Source organism: Nansenia antarctica (genome assembly GCF_963989245.1).
Source record: "Nansenia antarctica genome assembly, chromosome: 20".
Taxonomy (NCBI): domain Eukaryota; kingdom Metazoa; phylum Chordata; class Actinopteri; order Argentiniformes; family Microstomatidae; genus Nansenia; species Nansenia antarctica.
The window spans coordinates 331,830-344,329 of record NC_137693.1 but is presented as its reverse complement, the minus strand read 5'-3'; positions in this window follow the sequence as shown (position 1 = coordinate 344,329).

Here is a 12,500-nt window from a genome sequence, read left to right as displayed (position 1 = left end):
ACGTATATAATCAGCTTCTTGTCCACGGTGATATTTACTGTCTCATCAATGATAATGCCAATGAAGTCACTCCCCTTTAGCTTTTCATCCAGCTGATCCATCACAACGTCTTCCAGTGCCCTTTCCATGTCATCAACAGAGTCGCTGTGGCGGTAAATGCCCTCAGTCGAGACAACATCTGGAGCCTTAACTGCTTTCAGTAGCTCAGTCAGACCCACATACTGATGACATGCGATGCCATTTTTTGCCATGTGAAAGGCAACTTGTAGCTGAGAGTGCAGCTTATTGTTAGCCGTTGCATTAGCCTGCTCACAGTGGCCTTGCATAGCAGTTTGCTGTTGCCTCAAACTGACCGCCGATATGTGGTCACTGCACCGACTGTGATCAGTGAGAGCCGACATTCTCATATTAGTTGCTCCTCTCGTGAATCCATTATTCCTCCCCGATGTTTCGCACGGTGAGCAGAACATTTTTCCAGCTTCCTCATCTAAACGCAGCCAGGGGAAAGTTTTTTTCCATTCAACTCTGAATCCACGAGACTTCTTGGCTGGAGGAGCCACGACGGCGTCAGCCGCTGCGGCCTCCATCTCTTCAGAGTCAGACTTCTCCTCAGGCTCAGACTCATTGTTGCTTGGCTTCATGAAATAATTGCTAAGCTTACTTTGTTTTGCCATCTTTCCATTAATTTAATCGCTCGCTATGGTGCACTTTGAGCTGCAACGTTTGCGTATTACTATGGTGGACGGGTTGGCAGGGTTGCCAGATAGGCATGGGTTACCGCCGAATGGGCTACTGTGTTTAAGCGGTAATAGACTGGTTAAGCTGTAATCCCATCTGGCATCAATCCCATGTGGCACCTGTGCGCTGTTTCGCATAGGCCGGCCTACACATTAGGAGTCATCATCATGCCGGTGTCAAATCATATCATAATAAAAGAAATACATAGCCTATATATTCGTCTTTTTTAAAATAGAAGGAATCAGAATGTGAACTTTAGCGAATTGTATTCAAAGTGAATTATTTTCACCGGACAATATGTCCGACGACTTTTAAATTTGTCGGACTTCAACAAATTTTACCGGACAAAGACCGGGAATTACCGGTTAACGGAAACCCAGACACACACACACACTTACAATGACATAAAAACAGATTTACACACACACACACACACACACATAAAAACAGATTTGCATACACACACACACACTCTCACACACACACACACACACACACACACGCATACAAACAGATTTGCACACACACACATACACACACACACACGCACACACACACACACACACACACACAATGACATAAAAACTGATTTACACACACACACACACGCACACACACACAATGACATAAAAACAGATTTACACACACACACAATGACATAAAAACAGATTTGCACACACACACACACACACAATGACATAAAAACAGATTTGCACACACACACAATGACATAAAAACAGATTTGCACACACACACACACAATGACATAAAAACAGATTTGCGCACACACACACACACACACACACACACACACACACACAATGACATAAAAACAGATTTGCACACACACACACACACACACACACACACAATGACATAAAAACAGATTTGCACACACAAACACACACACACACACACACACAATGACATAAAAACAGATTTGAACACACACACACACACACACACACACACACACTCACAATGACATATAAAACAGATTTAGCAGACTAACTGTGAAACGATGTTCAGTGTGAGTATTATTGAGTATTATTGACAGTTTTAACTCACCTTGTTTAAGCTTTATTGACCTGGATAACTGTAAGTACAGGCCAGCTGGAGTCACATGGTGGTGTTAGTGAGGTCTGTAATGGACATCTTGTTGTGTGTAAAGAACCTTATTATTAGAAGCAACATATAAAATACCATCTGACACACACCAGCATCACATTCTAAAGACTCTGTGATGTGATTGGATCCTTCCTGTTATTTCTCAGACCCTCCTGGGGACATCTCAGTGTCGGCCCTTCCTATTGGTCCAGTAGCAGCAGGCAGCTCTGTGACTCTGACCTGCAGCAGTGCAGCCAACCCTGCAGTAGAGAGCTACACCTGGTACAGGGTCAGCGGCACCAGGACCAGCCCTGGAGTACCAGGGGCTCAGCTGGTCCTGGAGGACGTCTCTCCTCAACACTCTGGCCAGTACGTCTGTGAGGCTCGGAACAAACACGGATCCCTCAACTCATCTCTCCTGACTCTGGACGTCCAGGGTGAGTTCATCACTAGGCTTGTTCTGACTCTGGAGGTCCAGGGTGAGTTCACTAGGCTTGTTCTGACTCTGGAGGTCCAGGGTGAGTTCATCACTAGGCTTGTTCTGACTCTGGACGTCCAGGGTGAGTTCATCACTAGGCTTGTTCTGACTCTGGAGGTCCAGGGTGAGTTCATCACTAGGCTTGTTCTGACTCTGGAGGTCCAGGGTGAGTTCATCACTAGGCTTGTTCTGACTCTGGAGGTCCAGGGTGAGTTCATCACTAGGCTTGTTCTGACTCTGGAGGTCCAGGGTGAGTTCATCACTAGGCTTGTTCTGACTCTGGACGTCCAGGGTGAGTTCATCACTAGGCTTGTTCTGACTCTGGATGTCCAGGGTGAGTTCATCACTAGGCTTGTTCTGACTCTGGACGTCCAGGGTGAGTTCATCACTAGGCTTGTTCTGACTCTGGACGTCCAGGGTGAGTTCATCACTAGGCTTGTTCTGACTCTGGACGTCCAGGGTGAGTTCATCACTAGGCTTGTTCTGACTCTGGAGGTCCAGGGTGAGTTCATCACTAGGCTTGTTCTGACTCTGGAGGTCCAGGGTGAGTTCATCACTAGGCTTGTTCTGACTCTGGACGTCCAGGGTGAGTTCATCACTAGGCTTGTTCTGACTCTGGAGGTCCAGGGTGAGTTCATCACTAGGCTTGTTCTGACTCTGGAGGTCCAGGGTGAGTTCACTAGGCTCGTTCTGTGGTGCAGATGTGTAGCTCTGCTAACGATGGGTGGTTAAACAAGAGGTTTGTTGTCCTCTAGATATCTCAACGTGTTTCATCCTGAGTGTGTTAGTGAGACCGTAGCTGACAGATAGAATGTGACGGTGCAGCTTCCTGGTGTTAAGTTGTTGACAGGCCTATCTCTGAAACTCCTCAGACATTTCCAGGTGACATGGAGGTTAACTAGTTTTCCTATGAAGTGTGAAGGTTGTTATGACGTCATCTGTTTCCTGTTTCCTGTTTCCTGTTTCCTGTAGACGCCCCAGCGAGGGTCTCTGTGGAGGTCAGTCCCTCTGGTGCCCTGGTGGAGGGCAGCGATGTCACCCTGACCTGCAGTTGCCATGCCAACGCGACAGTAGAGACCTACACCTGGTGGTTCACGAGGAGGGGAGGAGCCAACACCTCAGAGGCGGGGCTTGGACAGGTGCTGGGTCTGACCTCTCTAAGCCACGCCCACACTGGACGGTACTTCTGTGAGGCCAGAAATTCTGTGGGGGCGAACAACTCTACTGAGGTGGACATACAGCTTGGACTGACCTCAGGTCATTATAATTATATTATTAATAACCTTATTACTATTATTATTATTATCACTATTATTATTATTATTATTGTTGTTATTATTATGATTACTATTATTATTATTACTATTATTATGACTATTATTATTATTATTATGACTTTTATTGTTATTACTATTATTATTATTATTATTCATAACAATAATAATAACAACAATAGCAATAACAACAATAATAGTAGTAATAATAATAATAATCATAATCATAATCATAACAAAATAAAAAATAAAACATAACAATTATTATTAATAATAATAATAGTAATCATAATAATAATAATAATAATAATAATATGTCATACAAGTGAGCAGCAGTTCCATGTCTCTGTCTGTCTTTATTCAGTTGACCTGGTCATCATCCGCGTCGGCCTGGGAGTCAAGGCCTTCCTGGTGCTGCTGCTTCCTGTGGTGATGCTCTGGCTGTGGTGAGAGTCTGAGACAGTGTGCGCTCAGCTTTAAGTAACATTCTCCTCTTCTTAACAAACACGCACAGAGCCCAAAGTAACTGAACACTTCAGAGAGACTCAGCAATTAATGGAGATATATCTGTAATACTGCATCTGTGTGTTGTCTGATGTGAACCAGGGTCAGGTTGTAAGACCTCTCAGAGGGTTGAACATGTGAACCAGGGTCAGGCTGTATCTCAGAGGGTTGACCATGTGAACCAGGGTCAGGCTGTATCTCAGAGGGTTGAACATGTGAACCAGGGTCAGGCTGTATCTCAGAGGGTTGAACATGTGAACCAGGGTCAGGCTGTATCTCAGAGGGTTGAACATGTGAACCAGGGTCAGGCTGTATCTCAGAGGGTTGAACATGTGAACCAGGGTCAGGCTGTATCTCAGAGGGTTGAACATGTGAACCAGGGTCAGGCTGTATCTCAGAGGGTTGAACATGTGAACCAGGGTCAGGCTGTATCTCAGAGGGTTGAACATGTGAACCAGGGTCAGGCTGTATCTCAGAGGGTTGAACATGTGAACCAGGGTCAGGCTGTATCTCAGAGGGTTGAACATGTGAACCAGGGTCAGGCTGTATCTCAGAGGGTTGAACATGTGAACCAGGGTCAGGCTGTATCTCAGAGGGTTGAACATGTGAACCAGGGTCAGGCTGTATCTCAGAGGTTTGAACATGTGAACCAGGGTCAGGCTGTATCTCAGAGGGTTGAACATGTGAACCAGGGTCAGGCTGTATCTCAGAGGGTTGAACATGTGAACCAGGGTCAGGCTGTATCTCAGAGGGTTGAACATGTGAACCAGGGTCAGGCTGTATCTCAGAGGGTTGAACATGTGAACCAGGGTCAGGCTGTATCTCAGAGGGTTGAACATGTGAACCAGGGTCAGGCTGTATCTCAGAGGGTTGAACATGTGAACCAGGGTCAGGCTGTATCTCAGAGGGTTGAACATGTGAACCAGGGTCAGGCTGTATCTCAGAGGGTTGAACATGTGAACCAGGGTCAGGCTGTATCTCAGAGGGTTGAACATGTGAACCAGGGTCAGGCTGTATCTCAGAGGGTTGAACATGCGTTGGTGGTTCTTCTCTTCTTCAGTGTCGGTTGTTTTGTTTTGACAGGAAGAGACGAGGGACCGCAGAAGACAACCAGGTGAGAAGAGCTCATTTACCTGGTCCCAGACCTGTATGTGTTTAGTCTGGTCCCAGATCTGTGTTTTAGTCTGGTCCCATATCTGTATGTGTTTTAGCCTGGTCCCAGATCTGTGTGTGTTTAGCCTGGTCCCAGACCTGTATGTGTTTTAGCCTGCTCCCAGACCTGTATGTGTTTTAGCCTGGTCCCAGACCTGGATGTGTTTTAGCCTGGTCCCAGACCTGTATGTGTTTTAGCCTGCTCCCAGACCTGTATGTGTTTAGCCTGGTCCCAGATCTGTATGTGTTTAGCCTGGTCCCAGATCTGTATGTGCTTTAGCCTGGTCCCAGACCTGTATGTGTTTTAGCCTGGTCCCAGACCTGTATGTGTTTTAGCCTGGTCCCAGACCTGTATGTGTTTTAGCCTGGTCCCAGATCTGTATGTGTTTAGCCTGGTCCCAGACCTGTATGTGTTTTAGCCTGGTCCCAGATCTGTATGTGTTTTAGTCTGGTCCCAGACCTGTGTGTGTTTAGCCTGGTCCCAGACCTGTATGTGTTTTAGTCTGGTCCCAGATCTGTATGTGTTTAGTCTGGTCCCAGACCTGTATGTGTTTTAGCCTGGTCCCAGATCTGTATGTGTTTTAGCCTGGTCCCATATCAGTATGTGTTTAGCCTGGTCCCAGACCTGTATGTGTTTTAGTCTGGTCCCAGATCTGTATGTGTTTTAGCCTGGTCCCAGACCTGTATGTGTTTTAGCCTGGTCCCAGACCTGTGTGTGTTTAGCCTGGTCCCAGATCTGTATGTGTTTTAGCCTGGTCCCAGACCTGTATGTGTTTTAGCCTGGTCCCAGACCTGTATGTGTTTAGCCTGGTCCCAGATCTGTATGTGTTTTAGCCTGGTCCCAGACCTGTATGTGTTTTAGTCTGGTCCCAGACCTGTATGTGTTTTAGTCTGGTCCCAGACCTGTATGTGTTTTAGCCTGGTCCCAGACCTGTATGTGTTTTAGTCTGGTCCCAGATCTGTATGTGTTTTAGCCTGGTCCCAGATCTGTATGTGTTTTAGCCTGGTCCCAGACCTGTATGTGTTTTAGTCTGGTCCCAGATCTGTATGTGTTTTAGTCTGGTCCCAGACCTGTATGTGTTTTAGCCTGGTCCCAGATCTGTATGTGTTTAGCCTGGTCCCAGACCTGTATGTGTTTTAGTCTGGTCCCAGACCTGTATGTGTTTTAGCCTGGTCCCAGACCTGTATGTGTTTTAGTCTGGTCCCAGACCTGTATGTGTTTTAGCCTGGTCCCAGACCTGTATGTGTTTTAGCCTGGTCCCAGACCTGTATGTGTTTTAGCCTGGTCCCAGATCTGTGTGTGTTTTAGCCTGGTCCCAGACCTGTATGTGTTTTAGCCTGGTCCCAGATCTGTATGTGTTTTAGCCTGGTCCCAGACCTGTATGTGTTTTAGTCTGGTCCCAGATCTGTATGTGTTTAGTCTGGTCCCAGATCTGTATGTGTTTTAGCCTGGTCCCAGACCTGTATGTGCTTTAGCCTGGTCCCAGACCTGTATGTGTTTTAGCCTGGTCCCAGACCTGTATGTGTTTTAGTCTGGTCCCAGATCTGTATGTGTTTAGTCTGGTCCCAGACCTGTATGTGTTTTAGCCTGGTCCCAGATCTGTATGTGTTTTAGCCTGGTCCCATATCAGTATGTGTTTAGCCTGGTCCCAGACCTGTATGTGTTTTAGTCTGGTCCCAGATCTGTATGTGTTTTAGCCTGGTCCCAGACCTGTATGTGTTTTAGCCTGGTCCCAGACCTGTATGTGCTTTAGTCTGGTCCCAGACCTGTATGTGTTTTAGCCTGGTCCCAGACCTGTATGTGTTTTAGCCTGGTCCCAGACCTGTGTGTGTTTAGCCTGGTCCCAGATCTGTATGTGTTTTAGCCTGGTCCCAGACCTGTATGTGTTTTAGCCTGGTCCCAGACCTGTATGTGTTTAGCCTGGTCCCAGATCTGTATGTGTTTTAGCCTGGTCCCAGACCTGTATGTGTTTTAGTCTGGTCCCAGACCTGTATGTGTTTTAGTCTGGTCCCAGACCTGTATGTGTTTTAGCCTGGTCCCAGACCTGTATGTGTTTTAGTCTGGTCCCAGATCTGTATGTGTTTTAGCCTGGTCCCAGATCTGTATGTGTTTTAGCCTGGTCCCAGACCTGTATGTGTTTTAGTCTGGTCCCAGATCTGTATGTGTTTTAGTCTGGTCCCAGACCTGTATGTGTTTTAGCCTGGTCCCAGATCTGTATGTGTTTAGCCTGGTCCCAGACCTGTATGTGTTTTAGTCTGGTCCCAGACCTGTATGTGTTTTAGCCTGGTCCCAGACCTGTATGTGTTTTAGCCTGGTCCCAGACCTGTATGTGTTTTAGTCTGGTCCCAGACCTGTATGTGTTTTAGTCTGGTCCCAGACCTGTATGTGTTTTAGTCTGGTCCCAGACCTGTATGTGTTTAGCCTGGTCCCAGACCTGTATGTGTTTTAGCCTGGTCCCAGACCTGTATGTGTTTTAGCCTGGTCCCAGATCTGTATGTGTTTAGCCTGGTCCCAGATCTGTATGTGTTTAGCCTGGTCCCAGACCTGTATGTGTTTTAGTCTGGTCCCAGATCTGTATGTGTTTAGCCTGGTCCCAGACCTGTATGTGTTTTAGTCTGGTCCCAGATCTGTATGTGTTTTAGCCTGGTCCCAGACCTGTATGTGTTTTAGTCTGGTCCCAGACCTGTATGTGTTTCAGCCTGGTCCCAGATCTGTATGTGTTTTAGCCTGGTCCCAGACCTGTATGTGTTTTAGCCTGGTCCCAGATCTGTATGTGTTTTAGCCTGGTCCCAGACCTGTATGTGTTTAGCCTGGTCCCAGATCTGTATGTGTTTTAGCCTGGTCCCAGATCTGTATGTGTTTTAGCCTGGTCCCAGACCTGTATGTGTTTTAGTCTGGTCCCAGATCTGTATGTGTTTAGCCTGGTCCCAGACCTGTATGTGTTTTAGCCTGGTCCCAGATCTGTATGTGTTTTAGCCTGGTCCCAGACCTGTATGTGTTTTAGCCTGGTCCCAGATCTGTATGTGTTTTAGCCTGGTCCCAGACCTGTATGTGTTTTAGTCTGGTCCCAGATCTGTATGTGTTTAGCCTGGTCCCAGACCTGTATGTGTTTTAGCCTGGTCCCAGATCTGTATGTGTTTAGCCTGGTCCCAGACCTGTATGTGTTTTAGCCTGGTCCCAGATCTGTATGAGTTTTAGCCTGGTCCCAGACCTGTATGTGTTTTAGCCTGGTCCCAGACCTGTATGTGCTTTAGCCTGGTCCCAGACCTGTATGTGTTTTAGCCTGGTCCCAGACCTGTATGTGTTTTAGTCTGGTCCCAGACCTGTATGTGTTTCAGCCTGGTCCCAGATCTGTATGTGTTTTAGTCTGGTCCCAGACCTGTGTGTGTTTAGTCTGGTCCCAGACCTGTATGTGTTTTAGCCTGGTCCCAGACCTGTATGTGTTTTAGCCTGGTCCCAGACCTGTGTGTGTTTAGCCTGGTCCCAGACCTGTATGTGTTTAGCCTGGTCCCAGACCTGTATGTGTTTAGCCTGGTCCCAGATCTGTGCTTTAGCCTGGTCTCAGTCTCAACTTCTCTGTCCTGTGTGTCTGTGTCTGTCACCATCTTCCAGGAGGACCAAATCCCGGAGTATGTTAATGTCAGAGGGCGGGGCCCCAGGGGGCGGGGCAGAGCCACCTCAGCCAGACAGGAAACCAGGGTGATTGAACAGGAAGACGACCTTTAAGAAGTTGCGTTCCCACTTCACCTGAACAACTATAATGTACCTGATACTGTAGTTGTACAATATAGGACACAATGTCCAGCAGGATAAAGATAGAGGGAATCTGTAATCTGTCAATAACTCTGTCAGGGTTGGGCTCAATTCCATTTCAATTCAGTCAATTAAAAAAAAAAAATATATCTTTCTTATTCTAGTACGACGACTGTCAATGGCCCCAGGCCTGAGCATAGGTGACTTTTTCCTACTTTGACTGGTAGATAGATGATTCACTTACTTAATCAAATGTATTTGTTGTACATTTTTGGCATTTAGTAGATGCCTTATTCTAAAGCGACTTACAATCAAAACATTTGGGTAAAGGCGTCTGCTAAATGCTAAAAATGTCAATGTAAATGCTGTCCTGAACATATATGACCCTCCGGTATTGAACCTGGGTGTCCTGCACGGCTCATGACTGAAGACAGTTTTCAGGCCTCAGACAAGGTTATAAATCATGTGAGAGAGGTTCACTGAACCACCTCTGTTACACATACGCCCCCTTGTGGTGGAAAACCTGAACACTGGTGGTCTCAGTGGTCTCATGCTTTTTACTGTATTTTTGCCCCTGGAGTTTTGCTTTTTAATTATTTGTATACAAATTAAGTGATTTTAGTGGTCTCATATGCTTTTTACTGTATTATGAGCCTTTGATTATTGTTTTTACATTTTTTAAAATTAAGTTAAAAATTAAGTTACTTCAGTATTTCAGGGGTCTCATGTGCATCTCACTGTATTGTTGCTTTAGTTGTTGCTGAGTTATTGTTACACTTATTGTTATAAAGACTTAATAAAATAAAATAGAAAGGGTATGTTAGTCAGGGGAGGCTGTGGAGGTAGAAATCGGAGGGCAAAGCTCATTGGAATGAGGAATGGTGTCAAACACGTTCCACCAGTCTCCCCTGATGTTAGTGTGTTGTGCTATGCATGTTTTAGCCATACTGTATGGTTTTATTATTAATTGTGTTTAACTTTATTCTGTTAACATTTAAATGTTGTCTATTTACTAATAATGGAACATTTATAATCATTTCTATTTTATTCATTAAAGCAAAAAAAAAAAAAACCTCTCTTGTCCTGGAATGTTTTAGAATGATACAGTCAAGTATTCTCCAAAGTTCTACATGCTTTCCTTCCATGATAGAGAGAATGGTTATGAAGTCGTCCTGAGACATCTCCTCTATGGAAGCAGGAAGTAGTCCATAGTCACTGAGACATCTCCCCTATGGAAGCAGGAAGTAGTCCATAGTCACTGAGACATCTCCTCTATGGGAGCAGGAAGTAGTCCATAGTCACTGAGACATCTCAGATTCAGATTCAGATTCAGATTCAGATAACGTTTATTGCCATTATGCATACACATATAGGAATTTGCTTCGACATTACAGTAAGTGCGTTTATACTTTTTTTCACATGTCAAAAAACAGGACAACACAGGACAGACAACAGTGCATTGGATAGTGCAATATAAAGTGCAGTGCAGAGTTTTTACAGTGAGTCCAGTGCATATTCAGTCCTGGGCAGACTTGGGGGCGGGGGGGAGGGGGAAGCCAGAGTAATTTATCAGCCTGGCGGCTGAGGGGTAGAAACTGAGCCTGTGGCGGGCCTTCAGTGCCTTAGGCAGCCGCAACCTTCTTCTAGAGGGAAGCAGGGTGAGGAGGCCGTGGCCGGGGTGGAAGGGGTCTGCCATGATCTTCCTTGCCCTCCTCAGAGCCCTGGTGTCATGCAGGGAGTTGAGGGAGGGCAAGGGACAGCCGATCACCCTCTCTGCAACTTGGCCTTGTCCTTGGTCGTTGCAGCAGGGAACCAGGTGATGATGGAGTGGGTGAGGATGGACTCTATGATGGCCGTGTAAAACTGGACCATCATGGACCTCGGCAGCCTGAGTTTCCTCAGCTGCCGGAGGAAGAACATCCTCTTCTGGGCCTTCTTCTTGAGGGCCTCGGTGTTCCGCTCCCACTTGAGGTCCCTATGGAAGCAGGAAGTAGTCCATAGTCACTGAGACATCTCCCCTATGGAAGCAGGAAGTAGTCCATAGTCACTGAGACATCTCCCCTATGGTTATGAAGTAGTCCATAGTCACTGAGACATCTCCCCTATGGAAGCAGGAAGTAGTCCATAGTCACTGAGACATCTCCCCCATGGAAGCAGGAAGTAGTCCATAGTCACTGAGACATCTCCCCTATGGAAGCAGGAAGTAGTCCATAGTCACTGAGACATCTCCCCGATATCTACACATGTATCAACATAGTGAAACCTCTATATCTACACATGTATCAACACACTGAAACCTCTATATCTACACATGTATCAACACAGTGAAACCTCTATATCTACACACATCCAGACGCTCTGAGACATGTGAACGCTGCAGACTCAACCCTCCCAGCCTGTCCAGACACTCTGAGACATGAGAACGCAGCAGACTCAACCCTCCCAGCCTGTCCAGACGCTCTGAGACATGTGAACGCAGCAGACTCAACCCTCCCAGCCTGTCCAGACGCTCTGAGACATGTGAACGCAGCAGACTCAACCCTCCCAGCCTGTGCAGACGCTCTGCCTGGCGCCTGGGTGTTCTATAACGGGACAAGAGTCACCGGTGGAGGCGAGTTGAGGTCCAAATGCGACCGGGTCAGACAGGCAGCACCTGCCTCCGTTCAGAATGAAGTATACAGATAATATATAATGTAATAAAGTAATGTGGGCCGTGAAAGAAACACGAGAAAAGAGTAGGAGAGAGAGAGAGAGATAGCTATAAGTCAGTCCATTAGAGATAGGGAGAGAGAGAGAGAGGGAGAGAGAGGTAGAGAGAAGGAGAGAGAGAGAGAGAGAGAGAGAAGGAGAGAGAGAGAGAGACTAGAGAGAAAGATCTAAAGTTAAATCAATTACAAGATGGAGTAGCAGATGGAATCATTCATATTGTATATATTTGTATAATGTATTTACTTGTTTAAATCTTGGGGTAATTCTTATATAGGCCTATATGTGTTTCTAGAAAAGCGATATATAACTCTAATGTATTATATATATATTACCTTTGTTCTATTCCCCCTGGGTTGTAAGGTTTATTCTTGCTTCATTATGTAGTTTATGTTATTGCTATTGTGTGTTTTATTGATTACTATTGTTCTATTATTGTTTTTATGCTGTGTGGATATGTTAAAGCACTTTGAGCTGCAATGTTTGCAGGAAAAGTGCTATACAAATAAAGGTTATTAAATTATTATTGTTTGAATAATAAAAACAAGTATGGTGTTGGGATTCTATCAGACTTGCACTTCACAAAAGCAACACATCTATACCTCTATAAAAAAGCTACGCATCTATACCTCTATAAAAAAGCTACGCATCTATACCTCTATAACACCTCATGGTGGGGGGGACAGGGGGGTCATGATGGGGGGGACAGGGGGGTCATGGTGGGGGGGACAGGGGGGTCATGGTGGGCTGGGGCCTGATGACTCATCTGAGGCACTGAACACCGGAA